Genomic DNA, 18,951 nt, shown 5'->3' with positions numbered 1-18,951 from the left:
ACAGGTTTTGGCAGGAAAAGAGTTTTGGGGGAATAATCATATATTTCACGTTTGGTCACAGAGGAAGAGTCTCTTCAGTTTCTGTTGGTTTGCTTTTCACTATTTGTTTTTCTTTATCTAAATATTGTTGCCCTCAGATAAACCGGTGACTGAGTTATGACTTTAAGAAACCTTTGTGGGCAAAAAATCGTACATAACACTGAACATTTAATCAGCCCAAGGACTGAGACGGAAAAGTATCTCAAAGCGAAACGAAAAAAGGCACTCCTGGATCCCCCAAATTCTGAAAAGTGACATCAGTTCTGTTCTGAGGACGAAAGAAACAAAATTTAACATAGTTTTATGTAATCTATTTTTCAGCCTGATAAAATGAAGATAGCTCCTAAATCCTACGCAGTAAATTGTACCTTCTATGTGAAAATTCCCATATACTATCCCTTTTTTTTTGCCAATAAATGCAGGGATCAGCAATGCGTCCCAAACGTCAGTTTTATTACCTTTCTAATACATGTAACATAAAAATAAATGATAACGGACCCACCACGAAGAAAAAGAGAATTAAAACAGTCTGAGCTGCCAGAAATTGGGTAATATTTTTAAAATTGTGATTTTGTACAATGTTATGTTGCTGCATTAAAAATGTATTTACTCCTCCATTTTGTCACTTGCAGGCACCATGTCTGATTAAAAAAAAAAAAAACTTTTGTCAAATCAGGATTACACTCTACACGAGGTCCACTTTCTTCTACACCCTGGATGCTGGTCGGCCTGTCAACTGGGTTCACCTCTGTGCTTTGCCCAAGGCCCAGCGGCGACCGGACATGGCTTTAGAGGCTTAAGCAACAGCGGTCAAGCCAGAGACAAGCAGCCCCAAGTTACTGCTAACATTACAACCTCTTCTGTCATGCCCACACCTGCTTCCATTTAAGAAAATCCTGTAATCACTGCACAAAAGACATCCAAAATTAGGGCTTTATCAACACAAGACATTTTGATAATGATGTAATAAAAATGTAAAGTTGGCATTGTGAGAAGTTCCTAAAACCTGGAAAGGAATACAGTTGAAAGAGAAATGATGGGAAACATGAGGTATCAGACTGCCTTATTTCAAAGATGGTACAGAAATCCAGACCACACGCACGTGCGCGTGCGCGCGCGCACACACGCGCACACACGCGCGCACACACACACACACACACACACACAGCACTGGCCAGTATGTGGTCACTGATCAAGAGATTCCAAACATGGAAGGTTGGCTCATGGCACTGTCCTCCCACAACTGATCCCAAAGCAGAAGCCGGCTTCCTCTGTCCACCGCCATTTTCCGCACCCCCTGTGGCCTTGGTTTGAGACACAAGAAATCAAATCTTGCATCCAGCTCCAAGCCCTTCTGAGCTCAGGCTCACACGCTGCGCCCCCTCGTGGTGTCCTGTCCTGCCCCTCCCCTCCACACACCTGCATCTCCCACACTGGATAACTTTTGCTCTCTACCTGTATCTTTTCTTCTCGCACGAAACTCATCGTGAACCTGACTTAGGAAATGCCCTTCCTCACGCAGTCAGCTCTAGGGGGTCTTCCCCACTTCCTGTTCTCATTAAAGCTCTTGCTCAGACTCCCATGGAATCCCTGCTTAGTGTTCTCAGAGCATATGTATTACAGGACCGAAACCGTGGATCTCTCACTTCCCACAGACATCCCAAAGTTTCTTGAAGATGTGGCTACATCTTACTTATCTCTGTAATTTTAATGTTGTCTCAGTATTCGCTGCAGAGAATCTCTTGACTTAATGAAGGCAGAGTTGCATAATAATATTATATAATAAGCACTTGTGAATTGCCTCCAAAAAGATCTGTGACAGACATAAATGCGTCATCCCACACGAGAGTTTCATTGAAGTGGCATTTGTGTATGTATAAAAGCAGCAAAGTTACACTGGGGTGATTAACGTTTTCAATATTTTATGCAACTGCTCAATGATATGTACTTTGAGTGGCCTCTTGAATGTATTTACTACGTGAGCTCTTTTCATTTTGACAGCTATAGGATAAAAAGGTATTTTATGATAAGCAGGAGACTTAAAAGTGTGTATGGTAAAAAAAAACCCCACAAAATTTATATTCCAAGTCAAAATAAATTTCTATCAAAGTATGAGTGTTCTTCTTTGGCTGGTAGTAAAGCATATGTATGTACTTTTTTAAGTGAGTTAAATACTTTCAAATGGGCTCATATGTGTACCTACTCTGAGTAGGGAGATACCTGCATTAAGAAAAGGCTACAGGGTATCCTGCTGAAATACTTGCAGTTAGAAATTAAAGGAAAAAAGTTACACAGTCTTCATGTGTCAACAATTTGTGTCCCTGGTGTAGTTAACTTCAGGGATATGTGAGACACCGTTTTAGCACGTGTGGTTTATTTCTGGTTTCTTTTTTCACACACTCTCTTAAACTCAAAGCTTTGAGAAAGTCAATAAGTCACATGATCCATGAAGACAAAGTAGTAAGACAGGCAACCGATGACTGTGCCATCAGAAAGAAGCAGGCAACAGGTAGCTCACTATGCTTACCCCTTCTCCCACGTGGCACCATTCTGAAAGGAGCTATTTTTTTCTAACATTGTATTTCTTTTGAGAGAGAGAGAGCAGAGGTGCAGGGAGCTGGGAAGGGGCAGAGAGAGAGGAGAGAGAGAATCTGTGCTGTCAGTGCAGAGCCCGACTTGGGGCTCCATCTCACAAACTGTGACATCCTGACGTGAGCCAAAATCAAGAGGTGGATGCTCAACCAGCTGAGCCACCCAGGCACCCCCTGAAAGGATTTAGACTGAATCTGCCCTCCCTGTGTTTGAGCTTACTCTACAGAAAGAAAACATCCTGGTAACTTACTAAGAGCCACCAATAAGGCTCATGGTTGACACCTTCATATCATGTGGTTCATCCAAATACTTCATGCTGTATGTTTACTTTTTCCTTATCTTTAAGAGAGTTTTAAAAGACGTTAGATAATAAAGAAAATTCTCTTTAGATTCAAATATTTTAAAACAACCACTCAGTGTCTCTTCTGTACTAGAAATAACTGTCTCACAAAGGTCTCTCTTGTCAGCTCCGATGCGAAGGATGCGATTTTTTAAGGTCCTCTCAAACTTTCCATGTTTGGAAAACCACGGTGAGTTTCGAGAAGAGAATCGGAGTTTCTGTGCACTATCCTATTGTTAAAAGTATAAATGTTGTCAATTAGAAGGTTAATGAAAGTGATATAAAAAAAGATGCTACAAAGTCACCTGTACGATTAGTAAATGGACTCAGACAGTGGCAGGAAATAGGTTCTTAGAGGAGACAGTGGTAGTTTAATAGACTCTTGAACACCTAAACTAGGTAATCACTAGTTTCATGCCTTCTTTATCCTAACATAAAAAAACTTTTTCAAGGGCTTTTTTGGAAAGAAATGTATGGCATCTTTATGAACACCCCCTAATGTTTGGATCAAATAGCTTCATTAAAAACCTAAATTACATTAGTTTGTCATCACTCAATCTCAGTAAAAATACGATGGTTTTTATTGGTCCCTATTTTTAATGTGCTGGCCAACATTCTTAAAATACGTTCCTGATTTTTTTTCCCTAAAAGATAAATCTCAAGCATGTTGGTCTCTCATCTCTGGAATCAAACTATCGAACTGTGTGTGTGCGTGTGTGTGTGTGTGTGTGTGTGTGTGTGTGTGTGTGTCTAAAAACAGCATTTGCCAAGTCTTTACTCAACCGGAACACCTTTCACACTTCTTCAAGATTTCTCAAATCCTGTAGGCCCTGGGTTTTTCTCTTTCCTTTGCCTTCCTTCCATTAGACACATTGCAGATGTAGACAGACCCTCCAGGGGGAGCACAGAGAGAGGCAAACGAGATTATACTTGAAATTGGAAGGATGATTTGAATCTTCCAGAAATAAAAAAAGGAAGGAACATTTTGGCTGAGAGGAGAGCATGTAGAAAAGCCACTCTATAAAGGGCACGTCATCTCACATGATGGCACTATATTGGTCCGCATGGCAGACAGGATACAGGAGCAGGGTGGGGGACAGGGTTAGAAACTTGGTGTGCATAGTTTTATTTTGGAGTGGGGATTAATTCTGTAGGTGACCAAGCACGAGCAGAAGCTACCAAGAAGGGGAATGCCATGGTCAAGTTAATTTTGAAGATGGTGTTTTTGGCAGCAGGGGGGAAGACGCCTCAAACTGAGTGAGATGGGTTGAGTGGGACCAGGTAAATGATGACAAGGGTCTACTTTAAGGGAAAGGCAGTGGGGGTGGACCAGGAATTCTAAGATATTTCAGAGATAAACCTGATGGCCAACATGGTCATTTGTGAGGAGGACGTGGCGGAAGACGACACCGAGGTTTTTAGCTTAGGAAGTGGAAGGCTACCTAGGGTGCAGACTCAAGGAAGCAGAACCGATTTAGCATCTTTAGAGAAAAAATAAGATGCTTTCAAGGTGCCTGCAGCAATTATCCAGTAAGTGCAAACATGGCCATCAGGAGAGGAGTCTGGCTTTGGGGATACAAGCTGGCAGATGGGCCACGGGCAGGTAAGCACATGGCAACACAGAATCCTGACTAGCAAGAAACAAGATCCTCACCAAGGATGGGGTTCTAAGGAAGGAAAGGGAACCACCCCAGCAGAGAAAGCACCTTGTCTTAGGAGTGTTGAGCTGTGGTGTTGTGTTTTCAAGGTGTGGCTGAGGCACAGGGAAGCATGCCATCATCTGGTTATTAGAAGTAGGGGATGCGATGGAAATTAGCAACGCAGAAAAGGCCAGGTCCTAGGTGACAGGTGGACCAGCAGGATGCCGGGTCCTTGGAAAGTCAGCAGCTGTTGTCTTAGTCATTTTCTGACTTTGGTCTAGATTGACTATAGCACTGGTGGAAAACTAAACCTTCCGGTATGGGCCCCTGGGGCTCTGGACAAGCCCAGGGGACTCTTTTTGTATGCTGATGTGCTGAATACAAGAGTGATCCAAGAGAACAATAAAGACTAATGCCTGACCCATTTTATATGTAACCTTCCCCATTAGGCCGAAATCCTACAGGGTAACACTAACAAGCTCACATATACTAATATGTGCAGGTAATACTACCTGCTCGAGGCAGAGCTTTGCCAAGTCACAGCCTGCTTGTCATTCTCTACCACTTGAAACTGAGTAGGGAAAACTTTGAAGGGCGTATATTAAAAAGTCATCACGTGCTCTGTTCTGTTGCTGAAACTTACCAAAGAGACTTTTCCCATCAATTGCAATGATCACGCAAAGAAAGCCTTTTCTCTATTGGCATTAACGATCTAGAAGTATTTGAGGATATTTCCCTATGCTTCCCTTTTTTCGCATAATGATGAGAAAACTCAAATGGAGCCTATCCTAACAGGGCTGGGGGCACATCAGGTTACTGGCAGGGGAGAATTCTGGCTTTCTTGAAAAGATGAAATGCCCTCGGCTTCTCAGCCTGACGGCAGTCTGTCACTGCTGTGCCCACAGAGAGGGTAACAGGACGGGCACAGTATAGTTGGTCCATTGTTTAAAAAGAACTCCAGACACCCTCATTTGCTGTGTATTAACTGAAAGAAACCATTTGTTTTGTAGCTAAAATAAGTTTGCTTCTGAAATTTGCTAAGAAACGGGTGCTGATTTCTCAGAAAACTCAAGGCCAACTTTAATTTTTCCAGCTTTCAACCTAACACATGATCCTTTTTTTCTAAGGAGTGAAAGCCTTAAATGGAAATCAAAGTCTGAAGCACAAGAACTAACCCTCTTTGCCTGAACTGGTGTTTAACAAGAGCTGCCACTATGCATTTCCTTTCTTCTGACAAACTGGTTCAAAGGTCAAGCCTAATGGAAGTCTTCAGAAGTTTTATTTTCCTTTGCAGGCTTAATGAAAGCCTCAGAGTCTGACCCAATAAAATTTAGATTGTGAAGTAGCCTCAGTTGTTGAATGAGCCTCTGTGGTTTTTCCCTTTAAAGTAACCATCTATCGGAGATTAAAAGACGGTGCCTTGAGATTTCATTGAAACAACACATAAACACATCCACACTACACATACATCCTGGCATGCTTTATTTCCTCTGACCATAGAGATCTATTAATTGTTTCTTTTGTTTGGAGTTATTTTGGCTGTTGGTCATACACAAACTGTTCAAAACCTAGGATTATTAATGCATACAAAATGGGACAGACTGTTATTAAACATAAAATGCAATTTTATTGGAAACACATCCCTTAATGAAATGGATGTGGAATTTTAAAAACTAGTTTATGAATCCACAAATAAATATTTGTTTTATGTTTGTTTGTTTATTTCTTTATTTATTTTAGAGAAAGAGAGAGCATGAGCAGGGAGGGGCAGAGAGAGAGAGAGAGAGAGAGAGAGAGAATCACAAGCAGGCTCTGTGCTGTCAGCACCGAGTCCAACGTGGGGCTCGAACTCATGAACCTTGACATCATGACCTGAGCCTAAACCAGGAGTCAGACACTCAACCAACTGAGCCACCCAGGCACCCCAAGAAATGAATATTTTTTGCTAGAATGAGATAGGTCAGTACCAATCTTTCTATTTTTGGCTTTTAGAGATACAAGTATGGAGAAACTTTGTTCATGTAAATAAGCAGCAAGGCTCTGAATGAGTGGGGGGCTGGCCTTTATTTGTAAAGAAGGTGATGAGAAACCATGAGAGGGAAGGTAGAAAGGAGAATGGGTGAAGAGCAGATAGGTGTTGGCAAAGGTGAGCGTCTTGAAATGGGTTGGAATGCTCAGTGACCCTCACCCCAAGGACAGTCCACCTCAGCTCAAAAGCCAGGGGCCCAGACTTTGGGAAAACAACTCCTATTCCAAAGCTCAGAAAGCATCATGACAAGAGAGAAGAAACTACTACTGCCTTCCAGGTGAGTCTCCCTTTCTCCTCCATCCCAAGGGCTCCGATTTGCTGTGTGGCCCCACCCTCCGGACCCCCACGCTCTCTCACAGCTTAGCCCCAGATTCTCCATTGGGGGTGCGACCTCTGCGTAAGAAATAGGAAGGCCTTTTCTTAATGAGACATAATGAAAGTGGTTGGACAACACGGAGCTTCTGATCAGGGCTCCTGAAACGTCACTGTGACATGCGTCACTGAGGCATCTTATTAACGTGAAGATTCTGGCCAATAGGTCTGGGGTTCTGCATTTCTAAGAGCTGCACACTGCAATGTGATACCGAGGGGCAGGCGCTTTGGCTGAAGAGAATGGTCTTACGTCAGTCCCCACGCTGGAGAGGTGTGCAGCACCCAGTGGACTGAGGGCGTGCCCACTGGGTTTGTAAGGAGCACTCACAAGGCACCACCCGGGCTGTTACTGGCTCACGACAGAGCATGAAGGGACTATGTCCTTATTGAGGGGTCACAGGCTAGAGAAAGGGATGATGCTATCTACTGAAGTTAGGGAGACTAGCTGTGGCTGAGTAGTGCGTCAGATCAAATGGAGGCCACGGGCAAAGAGAGGGGAAAGAATAAATCTCCAAGCAAGTCTGAGTAATTGTGGCACGATCCATTCAGAAGACCTCAGCTAGCTGAGACAGGCTCAGTAGGAGAAAAAAGAGACACGGGGGTGTGGCTATGGTTCGTGAAGGAGAAGGAATGTTGGTTATCCTTGAAAGACAAACTGAGATTTTCGTTTTTAGCATTTTAGAGGGAACGGCATCATCTCATAAACTCCAATACTCAGATAATAAACAACGAAAAAACTGTCTCTCTAAGACGAGCAGCTGAAAACAATCCATGAGACAATGTGATGTAAGAGTCATGTCACATCTCGTACTTTGGATGTGGTGGTTAAATGAATAAAGTCAGTCTATATATTTTGACAGAAAGGCTCATCAAGACACATTATGTGAATAAAAGAAAGTTGCAGAATAACACAGGTGTAGTGCAATTACCGTAAAAATAAAAAATAAAGGGAACTGATACTGTGGGGGAACTGTAAGAAGAAAATGGTATCTTCATAAATCTATACTGCAACATTTTGAAAAGCGAGTTTACATTTTGCTGATCACATTATCAACTGTAGACCTAAATTCAGACTTTTGATTAGATAAAACTCTAAGCCTGCAAAAGTCAAATGATCCTAGTGCCTTATTATGCCTCCAATGCCACAAGATAATAAAAAGCACATTTGCAAGGTCAAATATGATTGGCATCTTAATTCACAGCTTGGTTTCTAACTTCTGCAATAAACTGGATGCGGTATTTGCGAGAAGTTTCTCACTACATATTAGTGATGCAGGCCTTAACGTGCACAGAAATCATCTTGGTGTCTTATTAAAATGCAGAGTCCCCTTCAGTAAATGCACTTCTAGTCATCGCCCATATCCTGGAACACACTTTGGACAGCAAGGCTCCAGAGAAGGTGCTAGAAAGTTTAAGTTCTGGTTATTCTAGTGTTGGTAATGTTTTAAATACGAAGATATATTTTAATATAAAATTCCAAATGGGGTAGACTGAACATTTCAATGATTTGAAAACTGAAGGCATGAAACAGAAAACACAGTGATTCTTAACCTGTAGCAATGACTCCCATTTCCACAAGCGGGTATGTCCAATTTATCAAAGCACTAGTGATTTATTACATGACGTGGATTTATTCATACTTTTCATGATTTATGTGTAAAACTAGTAAAACTCTTTTGAATCCCATTCTCTATAACCTACACAAACCTTTTCAAATTTACAGAAGATAAATACACATTTGTTGACTTTCAAGTTATACTTTAAACACTATACAAGGGGCACGTGGGTGGCTCAGTCGGTTAAGCATCCGACTTCAGCTCAGGTCACGATCTCGAGGTCCGTGAGTTCGAGCCCCGCGTCGGGCTCCGGGCTGATGGCTCGGAGCCTGGAGCCTGCTTCCGATTCTGTGTCTCCCTCTCTCTCTGCCCCTCCCCCGTTCATGCTCTGTCTCTCTCTGTCCCAAAAATAAATAAACATTAAAAAAAATTAAAAAAAAATAAACACTATACAAAATTCATCTTCATTAAAGGTACACCTCTATGGGGAAAATGACTGGCCAGCTGGACTTTGGGCTGAGAGCAGCTATCACACCCCCTAGGCCCTCCTTTGAGGACATACGTGTGTAGATGATTGTAGAATCCCACCACAGCTAATGCCACTGGAATTCCCACTGACCCACAGGCAGCCCTGCCTAGAAGGGCGACGTCATCTGCCGCTGAGCTCTGTCCAGCAAGTTTTATCTTGAACACCCACTTGTGGCTCCAAACACAGCTTTTTGCATTAGTCCACTTGGACTATCTTAACAGAATTTATCTTCTCACGGTTCTGGAAACTAGAAATCCAAGATAAGGTGTCAGCAGATTTCGTTTCTCCCAAGGCTTCCCTCTTCTTGGCTTGCAGATGGTACCTTCTCACTCTGTCCTCACATGGTCCTTTCTCTTATAAGGACACCGGTCTTACTGGATTAGGGCCCTACCATGATGGCCTCATTTTAACTTAACCACCTCTTTAATATGGCTCTCTCTCCAGTATGGTTATATTCAGAGATACTGCGGGGTTGGGATTTCAACATTTGAATTTCGGGGGACACCCACTTCAGCCCCAAACAACTTTCTTGAGCAAGTTTGAATTCAAGGCACTGCACCGTGACATACAATTGGAGACAGATGCAGACAGAAGACAGGCAGAAGCCGGGCCATTAGCAGCCCTGGCAGTCAGTGCTAAGAGACAAGAAGGAGAAGAGAAAAGAGGTCGGGGGGAAGCGGGGACAGGGAAGAAAAGACCCCACACCGCAAAGCTCTGCATGAGGGCCCAGCAGACTTCTCAGCGCCCTGCTCAGAGTTCCTGCCATGGCCCCAAAGCAGCTTCTGTATCCATGGCCGTGATCTGTTTTTCAATGAGACCTGCCTGGCTGGGGCTGCTGAAACAGCTTCCTGTCTCTTCCATACCCCTCTGGAAACTTACAACAAGCTCCTATTGACTGAGATAACCAGGAGCGCATTTTTATTCGTTGCAATTTGTAAGTTCTCATCGCAGCGAAGGAGCTAATGTTGCATATTACATACAAGCGCTTCAGGAGACAGTATGGGCTTGAATGATAGGAACTTCCACACTGATGTACGTAAGGGTCCTGTTATATGTTGCAAGCTTTGCCTTTTTTTTATTAAAGCAACAGCATGGGATCATCAAACAGGAAATCCTCTCCTTTCTAATGGACAAAAGTGAAAATTTATAGTCATTAAGGGTTGGCAGTTACTTACACAGAGCAGGTCCAGCCGGTGTGTGTGTGCGTGTGTGTGCGTGTGGTTGCGTGTGTATGTACCAACACTGCTCAGCAGACACGCCCCGAGTTTGTGTTCCTGACGGTCACTTCTACAATATTAACAATATCGCCTGTTCCTTTCAAACTGATTTATAGCAAATTTCAATCTGTTAATGTTTTAGTAACCTTCAAAACAAAGCACAGCAAACACATTGTAAGGCCCCCTGCAGAAACATTTCAGTTTATCTAAAAGAGCCCATGTTTTATACTTCCTCTTTAATGTCAGAAGCACTTTTATTGCAGTGTAGATGTTAATTGCCACTTATCTTAATGAGTTCTTTTCTAATATAAAATAGCCTGGCTTGAAATATAGCAGACTTCTTTGTCTAGGAGAGATAGGGACAGGAATACTATTGGTTCCTGGGAGAAACGGGATGCTTTTTCCCTGCCTGTTTTCTTTATGTTGGTTGAAAGCTTTCTGATTTAGGGCCTTTGAGGTAGGAGTTACTGCCTTCATTTCCAGTGCGAGGGGAAATTAACCCCAGTACAAGTCATGAAATAGAACCTGGGCTCTGAAAGCAAAGCGCACAAGTAGAAGTGCCTGAGTTACTACACTAGAATTATGTGGTAGCTCGTATAATCCGTTTCTAAAGGCAATTTTTAATAAAAATGTAGCAGATAGTTTTCATTTAAATTTGATTTAGTTTTAAGCTTATATGATTTTAAACGAGATAATTCTTACTTATTTCCTAGTTAATATTCCCATATCATCTCCTATCCAAAAGTTTCCAGTATCCAGAATGGCTGGCTGTTGGTACTCAATGAGTATTTGTTGAATGGAAAAATAAATAAACTATTTAAAACTGATCACCATAAGGCACTATTTCTCAACTAATATGAACAATTTTTTTTCTGTAGAATAATATTGTGTCAGCTAATTGAAAAAGTTACTTCACATTCATTATTTTAACTAGTCTTATAGCTCATATATTAGGTAATATATTATTTATTTTTATTTAATCGTAAGAAAATGTGGGCAAGAGATTAAATACCTTACTTAGGTAACATATTTGGCAAGTGATAAATGGGACAGGATGCTGTGTGTGCCTCTCCCTTAAAAATGGGCTTGAGAGCCCATAAAGCAGCAGAAGGCACTGTTTTGGAAGCAATCATGGAGACTTTTTTTTTTTTTGAATGTTAACTTATTTCTTTTGAGAGAGAGTATGCGAAAGGGGGGAGGGCAGAGAGAGAGAGAGAGAGAGAGAGAGAGAGAGAGAGAGATCTAAAGCAGGCTTTGCGCTGACAGTACAGAGCCCGACACAGGACTCAAACCCATGAACCGTGAGATTATGACCTGAGCCAAAGTCAGATGCTTAACCGACTGAGCCACCCAGGTGCCCCCTGGAGCCGCTTCCACTCAGTCGTCCTCCCTGGAGCCCCATCAGGTGCAACTCCAAATGGCCTTAGTTTCTATATGTCAGAAGTAGGGTCTGGACCGCCTTTAGCTGGTTCTTTCCTTTTTTCCTTTCTTGGTTCTTTATATTGTGGTCAAGTATACGTAACTTGTAATTTTACCATTTCAACCATTTTCAGTGTACCGTTTAGTGGCATTAGGTCCTTTCACACCTGTTGTGAAACCACCACCACCGTCCACGTCTTTTATTGTCCCAAACTGAAACTCTGTACTCATTCAACATTAACTTGCCTCTTCCCCTTCCTCCAAGCCCCTGGTAATCATCATTCTAATTTCTGTCTCTATTATTTTGACTACTTGGAGTACCTCCAATAAGTGGAATTATATAGCATTTGTCAGTTTACGACTGGCTGACTTCATTTAGCACAGTGTTTTCAAGGTTCTTCCACACTGTAGCACGGAACAGGATTTCTGTTTTTCTTTTAAGCCTGTGGAATATTCTGTTGCACGTAAACACTTCATTTTGTTTATCCGTTCATTGGTCGACGGATGTTGGGGTTGTTTCTACTTTTTTGGCTTTTTTCTTTTAAACAAGAAAGGAGGAGGGGGGTGTTCACAGGAGATACTGGGAGAAATACCGATAACTTCAGTGAGATGACCAGTCTGATCAGGCATAACAAATCATCCCACGACTCAGTGGCCGACAACAAGAATCATTTATTATCTTGCTGTTTCTTAGTCAGGAATTCAAGACAGGGAACAGCGGGGGTGATCTGCCCCTGCTGCACAATGTCTGGGATCTAAGCTGGAAGATTCAAAGGCATGACGGGCCCCGGTGGGTCTGCTTGGAAGGTGTCTCACTCACATGGCGGGCAGAGTGGTTCCCTACCCGCAGAAGTCATACAATGACACTCGCACGCCATTCTGCTGGTCACAGGCCAGCTCTGAGTCAGTGTGGGAGGGGACCACACAAAGGTGTCAGCTCCAGGAGATGCGGTGACTGGGCAATGACGCCACAGACGCCACCGTTAATTCCACAGAGCGTACCAGCCACACGGAGATTTTTCAGTAAGGATTAAGATGCGAGAATATTATTGCCGCTTTGAAATACTTGCAAACATTCAGAAGAAATATCATAATACCAGTCATTCATTTATTCAGTAAATATCTTTAAAATAGTACATACAGGCAAAGTAAGGTAAAAACTCAGGATTTCTCGTTTACATTCACCGGGACGTATGTGAGCATTTGAAGCTAATTTTACATAACTCACATACTCAGAGAAGTGATTTCTTTCATTGTGGCTTCTAAGCCACTGATTTTCAGGCATCTCTTTGCAAACCAACTTTGCTTTTTTCATACGGTCCCTTTCATTCAATTGAAAACACTGTCCTATATTCTAAGGTTATTCCATGTTAGCTTCTCCTGTGTATTAAGCGGTGGTTGGAGGATATTACAGAATAAAAGACTGGGCACCTTCTGGCGGCACCCCGATGTAACCAGCATATGAATTCCAAAACTGTGGGGAATTTACTGTGCCAGGTTTCAGAGTCTACAGGAAACACCTGGGGTCTCACTGCGGCCTCCTTCAGTATAGAGCGGCTGACGGTGGGCGGGGTCCCTCGCTTTAGGGGCTTCTCTGCAAATGGTCCAGATATCAAACAGAGTTTTCTTGGTGTAGTGGGTTCATCTCTGAAGAGGACCCCACAACTGATGGCCCAGGGGCCACGTTTGGGTATGAAATTCTAAGTGAGGATACACGTTTCATCTCACTCAATGAGAGGCATTTTAGCACATAAAACATTCTGTATGGCAAGAGGCTTTCCTTCTAAATTTCCCACTCCATATCTTTCTCCTCCTCCTTCCCTTCCTGTTCTTCCTCCCCCTTTTCCTCCTGCTCTTCATAATACAATGATTCGGACTCTAGACCACGCGTGGTTCAGCAGTCCAGTTAAGACAGCTGAATGTGGTTTTCAGTAGATGAAAGAATTTAGGTTACTGGATTTGTCAAACCGTAATTTATCATGGCAATGGAAATTTCAGTTCAAAATGTATAGTATTTCTTACTATCAAATGCTAATTTTATCTCCATAGATGTCAGTGCCTCCAAATTAATGAGCGCTATTAGCTGCAAAATACCTCAAGAAGCAACAAAAATTAATTCCCATTAGTTACGAACTGACAGGCAACTACCACCTTCCTTGTAGGACAATGAAAGTTTTGAAAGCTCCCCTTTTGGCCTCAACCAAATGTTTAAAGTCAGATGGTGAAGAAAGGCGACTTACGACATCGTGAGAAATATTAAAGCTGGTCTGTACATGAAATCACTAAAGGAGATTTCAGATTTTGATTGCAGGGGAATCTACACAGAAGGCTCTGAGGATTAGTTAATTGAGATATGCTAATCATGAAATAGGCCTTGAATAGTTCCACAGTAGAAATGGAAGATAAAGAAAGGAAGTTCTTTTAAATCAAGAACTAGTCAAGTTCTCTGAGAAGGATAGCGTACTTTAAAATGGCACGTAATTTCATGGGGCGCCTGGGTGGCTCAGTCGGTTAAGCGTCCGACTTCGGCTCAGGTCACGATCTCGCAGTCTGCGAGTTCGAGCCCCGCGTCGGGCTCTGGGCTGACGGCTCAGAGCCTGGAGCCTGATTCCGATTCTGTGTCTCCCTCTCTCTCTGCCCCTCCCCTGTTCATGCTCTGTCTCTCTCTGTCCCAAAAATAAATAAACGTTAAAAAAAATAAAATAAATAAAATGGCACGTAATTTCAAAAGGTTGAGCGGAAACATGTGGATGCCTATTAAATGCGTCAACAAACAACCAGAATGTGTTTTTCAATGTTCTGATAGCTACTGTGAAGGATCCATATTTCTGCAGGGGAAACAAATCTTGAGTTTCTCCGGTTTTGTGAATTTCTATTTTTCCTTTTTAACACTCTATCAACATTGATTTAAAGAACGGATTATTTTTAGAATGACTTAAAAAAAAGTGGAAAAACAAAATAAAAGCAAAGCATGGCGTGAGAGAGCAGGCCGGCAGATAAGAAGACAAGGAGGAAAATCAGTACCTTGTTACTGTGTCTTTTTGCCACGTGAATAATATTGTGCTTTTGTAAGTTTTGCAAAGTCGTATCTCCAGATAAATGTGTGCAGAGCCAAAAACAGATAACTTGTGTAAAAATATACACATGTATACACACACACACACACACACATAAACTATGTCCGTTTGTATCTATATATATACACACAATCTATGTATGCAAAGACACATAATCTATGCAGCACACACACACGTGTGCATGTATACTCCCATATATGTATGTGTATGTATACACACACACACACACACACACACAGATGCCAGTTTCATTAATACAATCAAATCTGGGATTGTCAAGATCCCCCTGGAAAATGACAGTCCCTGAGGAATGACTGACCAACGTAGCTAATTCTGTCACTCTGAATTTTCTTGGGTTCTCTTTCCTGGTGAGGGCTCCCCACCCCCAGGAACCAACAATGGTGGGGGGGATGTTGTCAGCACTTTTATAAGCTCATTCAATAATGGACCCATACAACATTCCTTTGATTCCCTTTGAAGCACAAAATCGTCTTTTGATTCCTTCAAACTCCCTCCAAGAACCCTAAACAGTATCAAGTGGGAAGTAAACAGGGAGTATTTGGACATGAAATAAAGGCAGTGCACCCAAGTGGAGCATTTGGATCTTGGAGCTTCCTGTGGATCTACAGGTCTCAAATTCTCCATGAGATTTCAGGGAAAGGAGGCCCCTTAGTTTTGGTTCTCAACTTGTTTCCAAGGGGCACCATTTTTTTAAAAAAAAAATTTTAATGCTTATTTTTGAGAGTGAGACAGAGTGTGAGTGGGGGAGGGACAGAGAGAGAAAGGGAGACACAGAATCCAAAGCAAGCTCCAGGCTCTGAGCTGTCAGCACAGAGCCCGAGGCGGGGCTCGAACCCATGAACTGCGAGATCATGACCTGAGCAGAAGTCAGACCCTTAACCAACTGAGCCACCCAGGCGCCCCCAAGGGGCATCATTTTTAATATTTACATCCCTTTTGTGCTCTGAAATAGTCTGATAAGTTCTTTCACACTAAAGATGAAGAGACTGACTTCCTCCGTCTCGTTTGTAGCTTCCTGTCTCAGAGCTCTGTTTATCCTCAGTGATGGGTACAAGGCATGACTTCACCCGCAAGATCCTATACTTTTCAGTATGAAAACATCTAAATCCAACAGGTAAGACACACATCACACACATGAATCTGATTATCAGTGAAAAAACAGAGAATAACTGAGAAGCAGGAAGGAACATAAGTTACTAGTTAAAGTAACACATTTAAAGCATAAAAGTAACCCTGAAAAATAATTGTTCGTTTTACTTAGGAAGTCAATATGCCATTCCTTCGAACCACCAATTACTTTTATTTTTATTATGAGTTATCACTGTACTTACCATTGTTCGGGGCCCTAAATTAAGACTGAAATGCTTGACATTCCACAGAGTGTTGACTTCTAGGGATCCAAGGTACCCTGATGCTGGAAGGTGTCACTGGAGTTAGTCTCTCCCATTATTTGGGAAAGATTTCATGATAATTTAATTATTGAATAGAACCTCTCAGTTGTTTTGAATTGGGGGAAAGACAAAAATCTTGATTTCTGGGACACAGAGTGCAGGTGGCTTTAGGCAGAAGGTTAAAGGAAAGTTCTGGGAAGAGTGTATACACTCAATTTACACTGTTAAATCATTAGACATACAAGTAGAGTGACTGAAGATGAATGTTCTTGGCCGCATAATGGAACATAATGGCAGACCATCACAGCCAGCTCTGGAGAGACTGGGCAGGGGACAGGAAACTTTACAGACAAGAGGGTGTGTGTCGGCTCCACCTAACCTGGATTTGGCTTTTTGACCTAAATGAGGTGGAAAAGTCCAGAATGCATGTAGCCCGCTCGAGACAGATGGGTTCCTCAGACTCATCCACACACCTGGAGGCCTGGCTAGTCTGTGGGGCCTGCAAGGCGTGAGCTCTTGGAGCGGGTGTGGACTGCACGCTCCCCTTCAAACTTGGGGCAGCGTCTGGTTTAGTCAGAGCCCGTGGACTGAAGGCAAAGAAGAGGTCAGTTCTCAAGAGAAAAGTCTGTTTGCCAGGAAAGCACAACACGGAGACTTCCAGCACAAGTGACAGAGTGGCCGTTAACCATGAGCTCATTAGTACCCTGCGCGTAGTTGCTTGTCAGTCGTGACTCCGTGTCATGGCTCTTTATCGTGGAATGTCGTGGCGCTCCCTGGCCTGAGTCTGCTTTGGTATCAGTGAGGTGGGGGTGTCGTATTAGAAATGAGTTGCTGTTTTAAAAGTGCACTTGTTTACTCTTTACGAGTGATTTTTAGGACAGGAGGCAAAACGAGTATCCTTGGCTGTGGGAAAAATCAATACTGGCACAGACAAGTACTGTGTGAGAACACTGCTTTCCTTTAAACCGATAAAAGGAATTCCGGAAAGGAGGCTTTTGTAAAGCAAACCAAAAAAAAAAAAAAAAAATCCTTTTGCAGTGAAGTCTTCCCTTCCATCTTCACTTCTGCTTCTCCTGCCACGAGGGCTGGGCTCTCAATTACCCCACCTCCTTGCACTGGCCTCCCAGCTCCTGGGCTCTCTGTCCTTCCAACTAGACAGCTCTGGCCTCTCTGCCTTCACCCATGTTTCCCATGGCTCTGACTCCATCCCTGGGGGTGTCTTGATGGCGGGGGGAGGGGGGGCGTAGGGGGGAGGGGACTGGTGGCTGCAGTCCCAGGGGGCGGGGCAGCAGTCCTGACACAGCCTATGATGGGCCTTTCCCCGTGCAAGGAAATATCCCAAAGATGTCAGAGTCTTAACAACTCTCATCTCACAACTTTATGAGGAAGATGATGATACCGTCACTGTTTCGCGTACACGGATGCTAAGGGCAGAGCGTCACTTCCAGGATCGCGATTGGCCGCGAATCCCTTTCCCCAGGTGACCCCCTCCACTCTCCCATTTGAGGTGAGTCTACACTGCGGGGCTGTGCAAGATCATCCGTCGGGCTGAGAGGGGAGAACCCTGGAATTTCTACTCAATTATTTAATGAAACAAAATAAAGGAATGAATAACTATCATTTTTACTCTATGGATTGGTCCGCTCACTGGTTCTCCCAGTCAGAGGATGGTGCATCTTTGTTGCAAGCTGCCCATGGCAGAGCTGATTATGACCCCCCCCGCTTCTTCCAGCACCTCCCCCACGGCCCCTTGTTGCTGTCGGTGCGTTAGCCCATGTGAAGTTTTAGATCTTACCTAGCTTGAAACCAACCCTCACAATATGAGCAAGGCAGCAGCACTAATCATTCAAGCACGCCCAAAGGCCAAGAAAAGAGCTGAATTCACCCATCTATCTCTCTCCAGCCGGAGCAAAGACCGCCAGCCATGTGAACCAGTAACAACAGAGATACTGTGCTCAGACCTTACATGTTCAACCATGTCACTCTTCCTGAAGAAATGTCTTCATAATTAAAAATACAAACCGATCTAAAAACTTTCAATTTTGTTGTTTTATCTTTAACAAACCCTATCTCAAGTCCTATCTTCGGTGTACAACTATCTTCTTTTTTATTTAAATTTTTAAAAAATGTTTATTTATTTATTTGGGGGGGGGGGAAGGGGCAGAGAGAGGGAGACAGAGGCTCCAAAGCAGGCTCTGTGCTGTCAGCAGAGAGCCTGATGCAGGACTTGAACCCATGAACCGTGAGACCATGACCTGAGCTTCAGTCAGACGTTTAACCCACTGGGCCACCCAGGAGCCCTGTGTACAACTATTTCACAGTGTAAATAGTGTAAATGTACACTAAGGCTTGTGTGGTTGGCTGAAGAGTGTCCTCCCAGAGTTCACATCCATTCGGAAGCTCAGAACGTGACTTTATCTGAGAACAGGGTTTGGCAGATTTAATTAAGGTGAGGCCACACTGGGTTGGCGCGGACCCTAAATACAACAATTGGTGTGTCCTTATAGGAGGAGAGGGGGCTGGGAGAGAGAGAAGCTCGTAAGTGAAGACTGGGGCAGAGGCAGGAGGGATGCTGCCACAATCCACGGAACGGCCGGGGCCACAAGAAGCTGGATCCTCCCCTGGAGCCTGAGAGGGAACGTGGCCCTGCACCAACCCCTTGATTTTGGACTTCTGGCCTCCAGAACTGTGACAGAGTGAATCCTGTTGGTGTAAGCTACTCAGTTTGT

The 18,951-nt window shown here is 43.3% G+C and overlaps 1 protein-coding gene across 3 annotated transcripts in view; it reads right to left on the bottom strand.

Annotated features, from left to right (window-relative positions):
• The window catches only part of CTNND2 (catenin delta 2), a 941,962-nt gene that overhangs the window by 337,476 nt on the left and 585,535 nt on the right, over positions 1-18,951 (bottom strand). The window lies entirely within an intron of this gene.

The sequence above is a fragment of the Prionailurus viverrinus genome, chromosome A1, assembly GCF_022837055.1.
Source record: "Prionailurus viverrinus isolate Anna chromosome A1, UM_Priviv_1.0, whole genome shotgun sequence".
In the NCBI taxonomy this organism is placed as follows: domain Eukaryota; kingdom Metazoa; phylum Chordata; class Mammalia; order Carnivora; family Felidae; genus Prionailurus; species Prionailurus viverrinus.
The sequence above is the reverse complement of the archived record's forward strand: the minus strand, read 5'-3'. Positions and strand labels throughout refer to the sequence as shown.